Raw genomic sequence first — 17,474 nt, forward strand, 5'->3', positions numbered from 1 at the left:
AATAAACATAAATATGGGTTGTATTTACAATGGTGTTTGTTCTTCACTGGTTGCCCTTTTCTCGTGGCAACAGGTCACAAATCTTGCTGCTGGGATGGCACACTGGAATTTCACCCAGTAGATATGGGAGTTTATCAAAATTGGATTTGTTTTCAAATTCTTTGTTGATCTGTGTAATCTGAGGGAAATATGTCTCTCTAATATGGTCATACATTGGGCAGGAGGTTAGGAAGTGCAGCTCAGTTTCCACCTCATTTTGTGGGCAGTGTGCATATAGCCTGTCTTCTCTTGAGAGCCATGTCTGCCTACGGCGGCCTTTCTCAATAGCAAGGCTATGCTCACTGAGTCTGTACATAGTCAAAGCTTTCCTTAATTTTGGGTCAGTCACAGTGGTCAGGTATTCTGCCGCTGTGTACTCTCTGTTTAGGGCCAAATAGCATTCTAGTTTGCTCTGTTTTTTTGTTAATTCTTTCCATTGTGTCAAGTAATTATCTTTTTGTTTTCTCATGATTTGGTTGTGTCTAATTGTGCTGCTGTCCTGGGGCTCTGTTGGGTGTGTTTTGTGTTTGTGAACAGAGCCCCTGGACCAGCTTGCTTAGGGGACTCTTCTCCAGGTTCATCTCTCTGTAGGTTATGGCTTTGTTATGGAAGGTTTGGGAATCGCTTCGTTTTAGGTGGTTATAGAATTTAACGGCTCTTTTCTGGATTTTGATAATTAGTGGGTATCGGCCTAATTCTGCTCTGCATGCATTATTTGGTGTTCTACGTTGTACACTGAGGATATTTTTGCAGAATTCTGCGTGCAGAGTCTCAATTTGGTGTTCGTCTCATTTTGTGAAGTTTTGGTTGGTGAGCGGATCCCAGACCTCGCAACCATAAAGGGCAATGGGCTCTATGACTGATTCAAGTATTTTTAGCCAAATCCTAATTGGTTTGTTGAAATTTATGTTCCATTTGATGGCATAGAATGCCCTTCTTGCCTTGTCTCTCAGATCGTTCACAGCTTTGTGGAAGTTACCTGTGGTGCTGATGTTTAGGCCAAGGTATGTATAGTTTTTTGTGTGTTCTAAGGCAACAGTGTGGAATTTGTATTTGTGGTCCTGGTGACTGGACCTTTTTTGGAACACCAATATTTTGGTCTTACTTAGATTTACTGTCAGGGCCCAGGTCTGACAGAATCTGTGCATCAGATCTAGGTGCTGCTGTAGGCCCTCCTTGGTTGGTGACAGAAGCACCAGATCATCAGCAAACAGCAGACATTTGACTTCGGATTCTAGTAGGGTGAGGCCGGGTGGTGCAGACTTTTCTAGTGCCCGCGCCAATTCATTGATATATATGTTGAAGAGGGTGGGGCTTAAGCTGCATCCCTGTCTCACCCCACAACCCTGTGTGAAGAAATGTGTGTTTTTTGTCTAAAAGGGATTGAATTTGTTGTTGCCTAATTGTTTTTTGGTAGGTTTCCAAACTGCTTTCCTTCCATCTATAGCATTTCTTAATGTTACTCAGTTCCTTTGGCTTTGATGCCTCATGATTTAGTATTGCTCTGTTTAACTCTTAAGCCTACCCCCTACTTTTTCGAACATTCTGTTAAAAATCGCGCAACATTTTGGCGTCCTGCTACTCATGCCAGGAATATAGTATATGCATATGATTAGTATGTGTGTATAGAAAACACTCTCACGTTTCTAAAACTGGTTAAATCACGGCTGTGACTATAACAGAACGTCTGTTTCATCGAAAAGCGCAGGAAAATCTGATCACTGAAAGTGGAAAAAAATCCATGTGCCACTTCAACCCATTGTTAAAGGTGAACCGTATTAAATGAGGCCGAGGTTGCAGTACCTACAGCTTCCACAGGATGTCTAGAGTCTTCTCATTTGCTTCGGATTTGATTCTTGGTAGAACCGACCCAAGGGAACCGATTCCCTCCGACCTCCAACTTGATGTATTGGTTGAGTTTTTTCCGGACATTTTTTCCAGACGACCACCTATCAAATTTACATCGCCTCCTGATGATTTTTATCGCTTATTAACGTGTACTAATACCTAAATTTGCATTAGAAAAGTACTTCAAGTGTTTTGTGAAAGTTTATCGTCGACTTTTTAACTTTAAAAAATGACGTTACGTTATGAAACGCTATTTTTTCCGTTTATCACACAGTCTTCATAGATCGATATCTAGGCTATATATGGACCGATTTAATCGAAAAAAGACCCAGTATTGATTATGGGACATCAAGGAGTGCCAACAAAGAAGATGGTCAAAAGTAATGAATGTTTTATATTTTATTGTGCGGTTTGTGTAGCGCTGACTATGCTAATTATTTTGTTTACATCCCCTACGGGTCTTTTGGGGTGTTACATGCTATCAGATAATAGCTTCTCATGCTTTCGCCGAAAAGCATTTTAAAAATCTGACTTGGTGCCTGGATTCACAACGAGTGTAGCTTTAATTCAATACCAAGCATGTGTATTTTAATGAACGTTTGCGTTTTAACTAATACTATTAGCGTTTAGCGTAGCGCATTTGCATTTCCAGAGCTCTAGTTGGGACGTCTGCGTCTCAAGTAGGAGCAAGAGGTTTTAAGTAGACTGTGATTTTGCTGTGGTCTGATAGGGGTGTCAGTGGGCTGACTGTGAACGCTCTGAGAGACTCTGGGTTGAGGTCAGTGATAAAGTAGTCTACAGTACTACTGCCAAGATATGAGCTATAGGTGTACCTACCATAGGAGTCCCCTCGAAGCCTACCATTGACTAGGTACATACCCAGCGTGCGACAGAGCTGCAGGAGTTGTGACCCGTTTTTGTTGGTTATGTTGTCATAATTGTGCCTAGGGGGGCATATCTCTCTGTATCTCTCTCTCTCTCTCTCTCTGTATCTCTCTCTCTCTCTCTGTATCTGTATCTCTCTCTCTCTGTATCTGTATCTCTCTCTCTCTGTATCTGTATCTCTCTCTGTATCTGTATCTCTCTCTCTCTCTCTGTATCTGTATCTCTCTCTCTCTCTCTGTATCTCTCTCTCTGTCTCTCTCTCTGTGTATCTCTCTCTCTGTCTCTCTCTCTCTCTGTATCTCTCTCTCTCTCTCTCTCTGTATCTCTCTCTCTGTGTATCTCTCTCTGTGTCTCTTTATCTCTCGATCTCTGTATCTATCTCTCTCTGTATCTCTCTCTTCCCCCCCAGACTCCCTGTGGTGGCGCAAAGAGAACCAGGTTAGAATCACTCGGAGGGGGTGATGAGCACGATACACACTGACCACCTCTCCCCTGGGACGAAGCTCTACTCCACAGTCTCTCAATGTGCATATGAATGTATTCCACCAGGCGGGCCGTTTTGCAGTCGCCGCTTTGCGAACCCAGACGGCACGCTGCTCACACTAGGGTCATGACTCTTTCGTGACCCATTGGTGAATGAACTGGGGGAATCAGAAGTACAAGTAGGCCTACTTCCACAGCTCTTTCAGATCCAAGGTCATGAAGGAAAGATGATGAGAAAACAACAAAGGGGCGCGTAGTCTGGCCGACTAGCTAGTGGATGTTGTCAGATTTAGGCTGGTTCTGTTGGAAGCAGAGAAAGAGACGAGAGGGGATCCCATCCAGATGCACGCAACCTGCTTGGAGAGCTGCTCCTCCAGGCCAGCTGAGTGAGTAGTCACGCTCCTGCCAGGTTTAGGTCTCTACACCCGCCGTATCCCAGAGTCCATTAGGCAGAGTCATGACAAAACCCTTCTTAGAAGCATTACTTTTTCATTTTGGTAAAAGTCCAGCCCCCTCAGTCTCGTGCCCCAAACACCTACAAGACTAATGCAGACAGTGGTTCTGAAACTCTGCGCTGTGACCCAGTTCTGAATTTTGTTCTGGTGATTTTATCGTCCAGGCCAGTAACCCCGTCTCTTCTTATTTCAACGCAACTCCAGGTGGTGTGTGTGAGTGTTTCTTTTCTCTCTGGCAGTGAAAAGTTAGTTCAAAAGTACACCACTGCTCTTTCGTCTTCTATTTGACCGGGTTGACAGGAAGTGCGCTTTGATTTGAGCGGTTGGTGCCCCATGATGCCTTGCCCCAAGCCCAGTCTGACCGGCATTCCAGCCTCAGTAGGCCAATGCTCTTCAGTACCGCGCAGAGAAGTGTGGTAGAGCGGTTCACAGAGGAATCCTCAAAATAAAACATCATTTCACAAGCGTCAGAAGAACAGTCTGGCATTGTTATCGCTATCTCTGAGCACTATCTCCCGGGCCCCTACTGGCTGCCGGGCTTATCTAGGCCGCATGACTGCCAGGCGCGGCGTAGCTTTGAAAGGGCCGGGCTCCTCCATGGAGAGCCCAGACCCCCCCCAGAGGACAGCCCGACCGGCAGACTGACTGACTGACTAGGGAAAGCGATCCAGGACAGGGTGGACACTCAGTCCTCACAGGACCCCAACGGCCTCTACTCTCAATGGAGCCATTGAGGAGAGTGAGAGAGAGAGAAAAGGAGGCAAGAGAGGAAGAGACTGTCTGAAACTGTGTCACTCGTCTTCTTTGTCTGGCTGTACTGCATCGCCGATGACGTAATGATGCATTGACGTCTATGGTACGGATCACGTTCCCAGGGCATCGCCGATGACGTAATGATGCATTGACGTCTATGGTACGGATCACGTTCCCAGGGCATCGCCGATGACGTAATGATGCATTGACGTCTATGGTACGGCTCACGTTCCCAAGGCATTCGGCGATGACGTAATGATGCATTGACGTCTATGGTACGGATCACGTTCCCAGGGCACGTCGCCGATGACGTAATGATGCATTGACGTCTATGGTACGGATCACGTTCCCAAGGCATCGCCGATGACGTAATGATGCATTGACGTCTATGGTACGGATCGCGTTCCCAGGGCATCGCCAATGACGTATTGATGCATTGACGTCTATGGTACGGATCACGTTCCCAAGGCATCGCCGATGACGTAATGATGCATTGACGTCTATGGTACGGATCATGTGCCCATCTCACCACCCATATAGAAATAGTCCAGCCACAATATTCCTCTTTCTCACTGGCCCAGTGAGATTTATTCCAAAATCCCATCTGTGTTTCCTCGAAAGCAGTGTTTGTGGTGGGGTTTGAATCTGTTTTAAATGTGTTGGATGATGTGTATTTGAATCTGTGATTGACCCCACTGATCTGGTCTGTGCTGCGGGGTGGATAGCGTGGCCCTGCTCCTACAGTCAGGCGGGCTCTGGGGCTGAACAAATGGCATGTTTCAATCATTTAGATGGTTGAAATGAAACTAAAGGTTTTTATAAACTGCCCGTTGCCCTTTTTTCCTCTGGGTCCCTTGAGAAACAACGCTGATACCACTGACTAGATAGACATCATGTTAGAAGGGGCCACGCCATAGGGAACAACTGACTCTGTGACTATTCTATGTCATTGTATGTCTTTGTTGGGGTCTGTCTGTCCTCTCCCTGCGGGATACCCTTTCTTCCTAAAGCCTCATCATTTAGCCTCATTAGCCTGTCACTAGGGTGATACGGTTACAGGAAGAGCCTCTAAAAGACCCCCAGATCTCCACTTCCTTCCACGTCCCTAATGGAAACGCGATGGCCGTACTCGGTACTCAGTCAGAGCAGAGTGCGGTGTGACAGCAGGAATGTCCCCTTTTTTAAGGGGTCTCAGCAGCCACTGCTCCTACTCATGCTGAGAGAGAGTGGGCTACTGTTTGTCACTGTGTTGCATTTAGCCTATGAGTTGGATCTGTGCTTTGTTGACGGGGCGTAAAGATTGTTTTCCAAAACTAGGCCAGAGGGAAAAGATGGCACATGCCGGAAAGACTAAATAAATCCCTGTATTTCTGCCATGCGTTTTTTTTTTTTAGGCCTAGTAGTCAACTATGCCTGTTGGCTGAGAGTAGCCTAAAATCTGTTTAGGCGCTAATATGTGCGGCACAACACTATCCCCCTGTTTTCTCCTGGGAGGCACACCTCCATGGGAACAGCAGCAGCTGTGAGGGTCTAAAACACCCCGCTGGCCCGTCGTTCCCAGACCGTGTAGGGAGGACCTCAGGCCAACAGCGCAGGGGCGGAGGAGCTTGGTCATTATTTCACAAGCATTACTTAAGTAAGCTAGTAGGCTTCTATTATGTCTACTTACCCCATCGTTATGCTTCCTTGACCTAGCCTAAACAATGGTTTGTCATCATGACTCATGACTTAATGTTATCGTCCTTATGGCGGAGGAGGGGTTCAGGTCAAGTGTAACCCCCACTATTAGAATGTGTGTGTCAGTCGGTCTGTCTGCTGGCTTCTCAAGCGGCAGGTAGATGGTAATAAGCCCTGTGTGTGTTGACACCTACCTACCTGACGCCACTCGTTACCCCTGTGTGGCGGAGGAAAATGGGTAGGTGTTACTCTGGAAACCATGTGTACTGTGTTGAGACACTGGGATTATTATCTCCTGCTCAGTGTACAAGCATAGCCCCGTTGTCTTTAAAACCGTGTCTAGAATATGTGTTAGAATTAGGGCTGGGAATTGCCAGGGACATCACGATACGATATCACGATACTTAGGTGCAGATACGATTCTATATGTATTATGATTTGATACTGTGATTTTTAATTGCGATTCGATGTTCCAAACATATTGCTCACCATATCTCTGCTCCAGAGGGACGAGAGAGAGCCATGGCTTTTTTCCCTTTTCGGTTATTTGAAAATGAAATAATCTCCAAAATATCACTATTTTTAACACAAGCCAAAGAAAGTTGGTTGCAATTTCTGTTTAGTCCACCAGAAAAGACAGAACGAATATGATGAGAAATGGTTAAACTGCAATATACTAATTGATATAAAAATAAAGCATTATTTTTGGATATAGCTTTATTTTTTACAAAGCTATCTTTGTAAATTATATCATAAATGGTACTGGTGGAGTTGTCAGTCACACATGCAGGTAACAAAATTATATGGAAATGTCTGCTCTACCTAAAATTACAACCAACTAATTGCAGCATTACCGCAAAAATGGAAGAGGCAAGTGGAAGGGGGGAAAAAGTAAGGAACTTGGCCCTGCATTAAAGACCAAAATTGAAAATTGTGATAAAGTATACCAGTTTGATTTAAGGGCCAAAAAATGGACAGCTGTGCCATGTAGGGCTCCCGAGTGGCACAGCTGTCAAAGGCACTGCATCTCAGTGCAAGAGGCATCACTACAGTCCCTGGTTCGAATCCAGACTGCGTCACATCCGGCTGTGGTTGGGAGTCCCGTAGAGCGGCGCACAATTGGCCCAGCTTCTTCCGGGTTTGGCCGGGGTAGGCTGCCATTGCAAATGAGAATTTGTTCTTAATTAACTGACTTGCCTAGTTAAATAAAGGTTAAATAAAAATAAATAAATAAATTGATTGCAAAATAGTTGGAAATTGATTTTCAATGTACCAATTCCATGGCACTGATACAAAAAACAACGCCGGATTCAAAACGTTTTTTTTTTTTTCAATTAAATTTATTATCCAAATGTATTGCAACCAATAGAATGTTATATATATATATGGGGGATACAACCATCCCAGCTCTGCAGATTTTGCTGCGAAGAGACAGAATCATTCGATTATTTGTTTTGGTACTGTCTATTTGTAGCTTGTTTTTGGTCGCAGGTTCAGGAAAGACTGAATTGCAACATTTCCCTGGAGCTAACTCTGCAAATGGCACTGCTGGGTGATTTGAAAAGTCATAGTCATTTGATCAGCAATATAATAAAACTCTTAGCAAAAATGTTTATCTTTCATTTGCAATCTGTAGAAACTATGAGAATAGAAAGGTTCTGAACTTTTGTGAAACAGCACAGTTGTAAAAATGTATGGCAAATAGAAATCAACTGGATGGTCTTCAGAGAGAGATGTGAGGGGTTGAGGGTAGCTGAAGGATGGGACTAAAAACAAACAAAATATAACTATTGTCAAATAGATTGTGTCCGTAAAATGTATACAGTATGTATAAGCTGGAAGTAGAAGCCTAAGAGTTGTTGTCTATTAGTTTACTCCAATTAGGTTAGGGGAAAATAATAAAGGAAGATATATGAAGTAGATTATATTAGGGAAACAGACACAAGTAACAGATGAATGCGTATTTAAGAGTACGATTACCATCGCCTTTTGAAGAATGTAGAGCAATTTAAAACACGTTGCATTGTGTGGTTTTAAAGCAGCACGGCTTGCGTTTTAAAGCAGCACAGCGTGTGGTTGTTAAAGAATCCTTCTCACACAGAGCGATAGAGGCGGCCAGCTGGGAGGAAAGAGAGGAGGGATTCAAGGATCACAGGAGATAGAAGAAGAGGGTGAGAGATGATGCATGGAAAAAGGGGGAGAGGGAGATCAGAGAGGAGGTGGGGTCAAGGACTGCTGGGCCTCTGTAGGAGCAGCAGCTCTGTGATGCATCACTCTGAAGCCTCAATTTGAGGCAATCTCTCCCCTCTACCGATCTGATTCATCACCGAGTTCCTGGTCTGCCAGGCTCTGCTCTCTCCTCGTCTTCAACTGTATCCCACTCACCAAATTCCTCCTCTGTGTTCCCGTGCGTTTCTCATTGTCCATTAATTTCTGTTTCCTTTTACTGGCTCTTCTCTGACTGTAGTCCTACCAGGTTCCAAACTTACTGCATTCTTCTTTCTCTCTGGCTACTTTCATTTTTGCATCTTCTAATAACAAAGGTGATACTGGTGCGAGAGTGCAAGTGGGAGGCTAACCGCATTTCCTCTGCAGAGTGTGTGTGTGTGTCTGTGTGCATGCATGTTAGGTCCCCCTTCCCCTGCATGTAGTGACGAGGACACCTTTGTGATTGATTGACATATTGCGGGGTGGACGACAGGACATCTTTTATTTATCGCTCAGGCTGTGTGTTCTGAATGCTCACCGCCTCACGCCTACATCGTAACTCTTTCTGTCTGTGTGCCCCTGGTTCCCATGGCAACCGGCGGCACAGCAATCCAGCAGTGAACGGAGTGTTGTATCCATACAGTACATACACAACACAGCATTCCCCAACCTCACCAACCCTTGAGGTTGCGAAAGGTATATGGTGGCGGGGCCCCTTACCCCAGATCTAGGATCAGATAATTACCCCACCTGTCCATTTCCATCAGTGGATAAGGGCTTCCATCTACTCCTTGTATTCAGCAATTTTACCTTTGACCTGTTTTTCATGTGATTTAGTCTGGTACTTCTCACAGCAGTATCCCTCTCCCTACTGCAGGCAGAGAGAACGCAGTGCAACCCGTCACACACTGGAGAGACATCCAGCTGAGGGAGGGGTTCTCTCAACCCTCTTATTTCCATTCAAATAGAGCCGGAGGGGAAGAGGAGCGAAAGGGAATAGGGGGAAGGAAATGATGAAAGCATGGCAATCTCACCTCCCCGTGTTTGAGTATGAATGGGGCTGCCCACCCTTCTCTGCAGGGGTTCCCAGCACACTTTTGGGGTTAATAGCGACGGCTGCTCTGCTCGATGGAGGCGCTGTTAGAGATAGAGACGGTTTTATATGCACTACACGCCTACCGTCTCGCTGATAAAGTTTTGATCCCGGGCAGTGTTCCTTATCGCTGGTTCTATAGCGGGATATGCAGGTGCTTTGAACCAAGCACTTTATAACTGACCGCCAGTGCCATTGACTTTTCGATGCATTCTGGGGAGGGAGGGAGCTAGGAGAACATATTTTATTGTACTGATCAACAACATTTGCATAGAAGCAATCTCTTTTATAATAGTCTGTGCTGTATGTGCCAGTGGAATCTGACTTTGAAATCTAGTGGAAACCAGATGAATACGTTTTTGTTGGCGAGGGAGAAGTGAATTAATTACGTTTTTGGTGACAATCAGCTTTAAAATCAGAATATTTTTGCTTTATGGTTTGCATATTATTACAAACAAAGTACTAGGGTCGTGAATTCAGCTGTAAAGCTAGCAAGGAAATGTAGCCTACAATTATAGCTGGAAGCTACCGGTATCGGCTTATATTGTAAATGTGTTCTAGTCTGTATGGACGTTTTGCGAACAGTTTCAACATTTCTTCATACTTCGGGGGGGGGAGTACAGAAGTTTCGGTATACCGTATGCGTAGGGTACCAGTGCTTCTTTTTATGGGGCGATCTAATAAAAACTGTCAACTTGTTTTATTATGTTGAATGTTATGGTTATTCTTGTAGGCTGTGTAACAAAGCCTTTTCGTTGTTAAGTTAGTCCTGTTTATATACAGTACCCGTCAGAAGTTTGAACACACCTATTCATTCAAGGGTTTTTCTTTCTTTTTTACGTTGTAGAATAATAGTGAAGACATCAAAACTATGAAATAACACCTATGGAATCATGTAGTAACCCAAAAATGGCTAAACAAATCTAAATATATTTTAGATTCTTCAAAGTAGACAACCCTTTCCCTTGATGACAGCTATGCACACTCTTGGCATTCTCCCAAGTAATTGAATACTAACGTCGGTTCAGATATTAGAATAAACGTGCCCATCCCTAACAGAAATGAATTCATATAACAATGGCAGTGACCTCAAACAGCTGAAAAAGTATACCCATTCCACCAGGGTAAAGAACAGCCGATGTCGTACAGGCCAAGTCAGCCAGGGGATGATTACACCAAAACTTATATCTATCATGGGGCTTTCACACAAAATTGGTTTTCACACCAACTCTGGCACGTTTTCCCCCTTAGTTCGGTTTGTTTGGACTGGTGTCAAACGCTATCCGCACTCGGGAGCAGCGCACTAAACGCACCGTGGTACTGTCAAAAAGGGTTAACTCAGCCCGATTCCGTTTGTGCTGTGGTTCAGTTCGCTGCTGGCGAGAACGCAGGAGTATTGGTTGCTTGACTGTGAGCATTACCATAACCTGATTTATCTATTAAACATTCAGTGAGGAGCAGTGTAATTGAGCGCGTCCGATGCTGAATAATAATAATAATAATACATTAATTTGATATAGCACTTTTCATGCAGAATCTCAGGTTATTAGTGCTTCTACACCTGCATTGCTTGCTGTTTGGGGTTTTAGGCTGGGTTTCTGTACAGCACTTTGAGATATCAGCTGATGTACGAAGGGCTATATAAATAAATTTGTTTTGATTATTATTGATTAGGGGACATGGGGACAGGCTACTGAATATAGCCTTTTCACATCGCAGCCGCTATTGCACCGTTTCCTCTCGCTTGTTGTTGGAAGACCAAAGCGGAAGTAATGTGAAGTTGGGGATACACGCGTTACGCTTGATAATCAAAGATGGATTTAATATGAGCATTTTTCTCCAATAAATTATTTGAATTGTTTTGTTTCAGGCATTTTTAGTTCATTTGACAATGTGGAACCAAAAATACATTATTAAAAAAAGAATTGAACACCGATTCGAACTATAGATCAGAACAGTGTGACAACGCCCTTACACGGAACCCAAACCGGCTGCGCGTGTGCGCCATCGTGCAAAAATGTATTTTGTCACCAAACGCGATCACCACACGCAGGTTAAAATATCAAAACAAACTGTCCCAATTATATTAATTTGGCATGTATGGCAATTTAGCTAGTTAGCTTGCACTTACTCGCTAATTTGTCTTATTTAGCTAGCTTGCTGTTGCTAGCTAATTTGTTCTGGCATATAAACACTGATGTTATTTTACCTGAAATGCACAAGGTCCTCTACTCCACCAATTAATCCACACATAAAACGGTCAACCGAATCGTTTCTAATCATCTCTCTTCCTTCCAGGCTTTTTCTTCTCTTGACTTTATATTGCGATTGGTAACTTTCATAAATTAGGTGCATTACCGCCACCGACCTCGTTCGTCTTTCAGTCACCCACGTGGGTATAACCAATAAGGAGATGGCACGTGGGTACCTGCCTCTATAAACCAATGAGGAGTTGGGAGAGGCAGGACTTGCAGCGTTATCTGCGTCACAAATAGAACTGACTTTTATTTTAGCCCTTGGCAATGCATACACTCGTTGGCGAGCACGAGCAGTGTGTGGTGCAGTAATTGCATAATATAGATTTCAACATTTATTTTGCAACGCTCGCGCACGCGACGTGGGCCGTGTAGTCAGCCTGTTACAGTTGCATTGACAAACCCATTAGCTGACTAGAACGGCTCCTCTTCAAACTGGTTTAAGAAGAAAAATACGGGACGACTTTTTAAGTAGCACTCACACTCTGAAATATTAATGCAGTCAGAGTTTGGAGTAATCCATTTAAATCACAGCACAATGCCTATGACAGGCGGGAGGAAGGAAGCCAGCCAGCTCATGCTCCTCTCTGTGGCTCACCATGGAGCAGAGCAGCGCTGGAACAACCACTAATGATATGTAAAGTACGATTTGCATGTCCTCTTTGAAATGCGTCTGGTCTCTAATTCAGGCCGGCCCAGTCACACTGCGTTCAGCGTACTGAGAGAGATGTTTAATTACCCTGCTCTGCTGTAGGAGATGATGATCTCTATCTCTTAACACACTGGGACATAAATTACCATATTCCTGTTCACTGAGCCTACTGTACGGCCATATACAGCAAGGCACACACGCACGTTCATATTACACCGTACACACAGACAGGTGTACACACACTCGTACATGCACACTCTAGCACGCGTAGCTACAGCCCACTTCACAGATCACGGGTACCAAGAAGCCCAGTCATCGTACTCATAAGTCAAGAGCATGCGGTCGATTTCCTGATTGATCCAGTGACACACACACACACGCGCGCGCACACACACAACCTCTCTCCCTCTGCACTGGGCTTGACTTCCTTTTCTCTAAGCTGTTTGATGGTCTTTGTCTGGCAGGCACTGCAACCAGAGAATGGCTTCAGTACTAAATATACAGCTGCTCTCCTATTTAAACATGCACGCATAGGAGGCTATATGGAGGGTCTTAGTTTGTTTTATGTTGCTTTATAATGCAATGTAGGCTAGGCTATTATCCTACATACCTGTAAGCCCCATGACCTAGCTAGCTAGCTAGATAGGAAGGTAGGTAGGCCACGGTGTTGCATTTATCAATTTCAACTGTTCTAGGCTTACCAGTGACCCTACTCTATGGGCTGAAATGTTAGCCATGGCTGGAAAGTGTTCACTCTTTAATTTTTGGGGGGAATGTAGGGGGAAGTCTAAGCTGTACATCTCTGATGCTGACTCTCAGAGCTATAATGCTGACTCTCAGAGCTATATTCAGGACTGGCTCAAGGCTCTGGATACTGTACTCTCCATTAGTTTAGTCGCGAGACACACTCGAGGCACACACACACACACACACCGTCTCTCCCCACACACACTTTTACGAAGAGTGTTATTATGCTCTGCGTCAAGGGGTAAGCGGACCTGAATTGACTGGTATTGATTGGCACTGTATTGTCAGACAGTAATGGGGCTCCACCTCGGGGCATTTGGCGGTGTCTGACCCCATCACCCATCTCAGTGCAATCAACCTCACTAGGGTTGGGCGACATTACGGTAGTGTCGACGATGAGTGACAGCCAGCGCTGATGGTGACGGCGACATGATGTGACAGACGATGGTTTAGCTTGTTTTAACTTGACGAGCCACACTGTAATGAACCGAGTCGTACAGCAGAGCAGCACACACGTGACATTCAGAGTAATTTGCCTATTCCTATTTTCTATATAGCCTATTTGTTTCAATAAATATGTTCAAGAAAGCAACAGAGGAATATAGGCTAGACAGTAGGACCGGGACAATGCCAGTATCCCGATTTACATGTTAAGGATCGTGGCAAGGAAACAAAACACAAAACGGATTGAACTTATTTAGGAAAACCGCCCTAGTATTGGAAGCAAGCATCATTATGTTGTCATCCAGCTTCACATTGATGTATTTCCCAAGCTATAGCAAACTATTTTTCATACAGAGGGTTTTTAAGGATCAAAGAGTTAGGTCTGCTTTGTTTTAATTATTGTTTTTCGCAATACTGGTATCGTCCCGGCCATGCGGAGAATTCTACCAAAGCAGTGCAAAATGTCCATTCAGAAAATATTGTTTCTCTTTTTCTCTGTCGGAAGACCGGTAGCGTTCACATGTTTTTGTCAGCCAATCAGAGCGCCACTACAGTCAGACGCTCCATGTGTAGCAAGGGAAGTGAGAGCTCACTAATGCAATGCAAGATGGAATTAAAATGATGGAATTAAACGTTGGCGAAGTGAGAAAGACGAGCAACTAACAGGTAGACTATTGTTTATTCTGAATGGAGTTGGGGTGGGGGGGGTGGTTGCAGCATCATGTAGACTCAATAGGCTTGCTAGATAGCTAGCTGGCTATGTTAGCTTAGCTAGCCTCTTTAGGCTACTTGGACTTAATGGAGGGTAAATCCATTTGAATTCAATCACTTTTTTTGACAGCATCCTTCTTGATTTGAACAAAACCTTCCGTACATGTCCATGGAAGAAGTGGTCAGAAAGTCACTTTTTTGACCTGAATACCAAAACATTCAGGAGATGAAGGTGCTCAAAGTTGACCCACTTTGCATACCCTGTCATTCCATGACACATCCATATCTTCAGCACTGGAAAAGATATAAACGGTTGAGTTTGATAGAATTTTAATAGCTTAAAAACAGGGTTGCCAAACTATTTTATAATTTCTTGAAATCACTTATCCAGCAATTTCTGAATCCGATTTTCTTTTGCACATTCGTATATGTTGTAGCTTAGACCCTATTTTATGTCATCTGGGGTTTTTGTGTGGTGTCTGCCATCGGTTGAGACACAACATACTCATGAAAATAGGGTGGGTGTTATTTCAATCCTAAGTCCATTCTATTTATTCTATTTCTATCACTTCAGACCACTGCAATTTAGCTGGTACACCATAGCCGGTACGCCATTAAATAAATGAAAAAGTTTTACCAATTACTACCGCAAAGATGGCCGCTGGTCCACCCACCGTTAACTGAAATGGTCTTGTCTATTCTATTATCTATATTTTCTATGATTTCAATAGGTTTCTTATGAAGGGTTGACAGTATAATTTTTAAAACAACATATGTTCCTGTTCTCTGATGTGTGGACCTCCAACCGTCTTTGTGGTACCATTTTTTGAAATTTAAAATTTGATTCCCATTTTAGTACATTTTATTAGCCAAACCACGACACCTACCCTGTATTCAAGAGCATGTTTCAACCGATGGCAGTCGCAGCATGAAAAACTCTGATCTAAAATAGGGTCTGATCTGCAACGCGTACGCCCACGCCGCCCCTTCCTCTTTGCTCCAAGTGCGCGCTACACAGCCACAGAAGCACACCTGTCACACACTGAAGCTGCATCCACCTGTAAGGATATGAGAAGAGATTTGCCACCAAGTAGCCTCTGCCCATTTCAACAACATATTTTGTCCGGTTGTAGAATGTGATTACATGGTATAGCCGAATGGTGGTTATTTGAGGGTTTTGTTTTTTTCCCCCCCATTTATTGTAATGTTTTTTTGATTAGCCAATATGTATACCAGTGTTTTATGAGTACAAAAGTTGACCTTGCCCAATTGTTAAACTCGCCCTCACCCATATTTGATCACCCAACCTTCATGAATACCCTTTCACATCGCTCACTCCGGTTTTGAGCAACCCGGCACCCTTTTTTTTTTACTGAGCCTACATCAACCCTGTTCCTCATCCCACTACTCTGTAGCCTACCCTCGGCTTGCCCCCAGTCCGACAACCTCCACCGACCTCACATGCACTGGCACTACCACTTTGAGTGCAATAGTCACCTGGCTCACCCTGTTGCTGCTGCTGTCGTATTGTTCAGGAGAACATTCTGGGCACACGGAAGAGTAAATCAGCAAGTACAGAGGGGCAGGGCATTGGCAGGGTCGGGGAGGGTCAAGGATACAGAGGGATAGTTGTCAAGGACAAAATAAGAGGGTGAGTGAGGGAAATACAGACAACGCAGTGACATGGGAAGGAAATGCGTCCGCATGCTTCCTAGCCGAAACAGTTCGGAACAGTTTGTGCTTATATGATGGTGCCATTTTGTGACAATTTTGTTCATTTTGGACTCCGTTAAGGGTTTTTTCGGGCTGTTCGGGCGCACACGCAAAACGATTGAGGCAAGCCGAAGTCGGTAGCCAAAGTCGACGACCCTTCGACGGTGATTGGTCAACAGCAGAGGTTCTTCAATTAAGTCTTTGTTGTCATTCGCATTCTTTCATTGGAAAATACTGGTGTTATTGCCGCTTTTTTCAGGTTTTCCAAGCGAAGGTCTTTTCAGGGAGTATGCGAGCACGCCCGTCCGGTTCGCCAAGCCGACTTCGAACTGAAGCATGTCGAGGCCTTAAGAGGGCGGAAGGAAGAGAGACGGGGAAAGGCAGAAAGAGGGAGAGAAATGCCAGAGGATGCTGCCTGATCAATCCTATCTGTTCAATAAAAGTTTTGTTTGACGTGTATAGTGTCGTAGCTACATGAAGAGGTCAATGAACAGAAGCTTTATAGCTGAGTTTTATCTGTGGAGGATCAGACGATCTTAATTGTCAGCTCTTTTGGGTTCTAATTAATGAATGGTGTAGAGGGAACTAGTGAGTTTGTCTATTTAGGAGACTGACGTGTGCCATTGAGTGTTTGGATGTAGGACTTGTGTGTGTTTGTAAGACAGACAAGAGTCCCTTGCATCCACATTCCTCCTCACATACAATGGACTCACTGCTGGCCTGATGAGCCTGGAACTTACAGCAACTACACACACACACACACACACACACACCCCTCTGCCAGACTGTACACACTCATAATGCCTCCTCACACATCTTCCATCCCTATCAGAGCTTAGTCAGCCAACTTGGAATGTTATTACTGGTTAACAATTAAACCTTCTGAATCTGCTAAAGTAAAGCGGCAAAATGAACCTTTTGCTTTGTGTTTCTCTCTTTTGGCTTAGTCCTTCTCAGTTGTGGAAGTGTAGTTTTCCTCTGGCTACCTGGAGCCTTTTGTTAGGGTTCTTTCTGATGTTTCACTCAAAATGTCACCCGTTGAACTTTTAAAAAGAAAAGGGGGGAAGCGGTAGTTATTTACCTAATAACAGAGAACAGTGGTTCTAACTTCTACCATTTGTTCCTCTTGTGTTCCAGGCAGCAGAGCTGTGATCGAGAGACTTTCCCCGCCTCATTGACCCCCTCTGATCACCTGTGAGTCAACACACACACGCACGGACCACGCCCGATTCAGGTAGGCTAAATGAGTAACAACAGCAGGGCAATAAGTGGTTGGCTGTAAAAGTGAAGGAATGTCATGGAAAGTGTGTTGCAAGCTTGTCCCTATCTACAAAGTTGTATTGCCGTCAGATGACATCTTGAAAGACTGGTTCAATACTCAGTGAAACACCCCACCTCCCACCAGTAGAGTTTGGGGTTTCGTTTGCATAGCCGACACGGGGCGCTTTAGAATTATTTGTGCCTGCCTCTATGCGTCTGTTTGTAGCCTAAAAGTTGACAGCATTTTTATG

At 44.3% G+C, this 17,474-nt stretch overlaps 1 protein-coding gene across 3 annotated transcripts in view; it reads left to right on the plus strand.

Annotated features, from left to right (window-relative positions):
- The window catches only part of LOC112244717 (signal-induced proliferation-associated 1-like protein 3), an 89,302-nt gene that overhangs the window by 24,983 nt on the left and 46,845 nt on the right, over positions 1 to 17,474 (plus strand). For 2 of the 3 annotated variants that reach the window (XM_024412472.2, XM_024412473.2), the window contains exon 2: positions 17,101 to 17,197. The exons of the other annotated variant lie outside the window; for it this stretch is intronic. The gene's annotated coding sequence lies outside the window, so the exon portion shown is untranslated. The remainder of the gene's footprint in view (positions 1 to 17,100; positions 17,198 to 17,474) is intronic. 3 annotated transcript variants of the gene reach the window in all.

This window comes from Oncorhynchus tshawytscha, linkage group LG13 (assembly GCF_018296145.1).
Source record: "Oncorhynchus tshawytscha isolate Ot180627B linkage group LG13, Otsh_v2.0, whole genome shotgun sequence".
Lineage (NCBI taxonomy): Eukaryota > Metazoa > Chordata > Actinopteri > Salmoniformes > Salmonidae > Oncorhynchus > Oncorhynchus tshawytscha.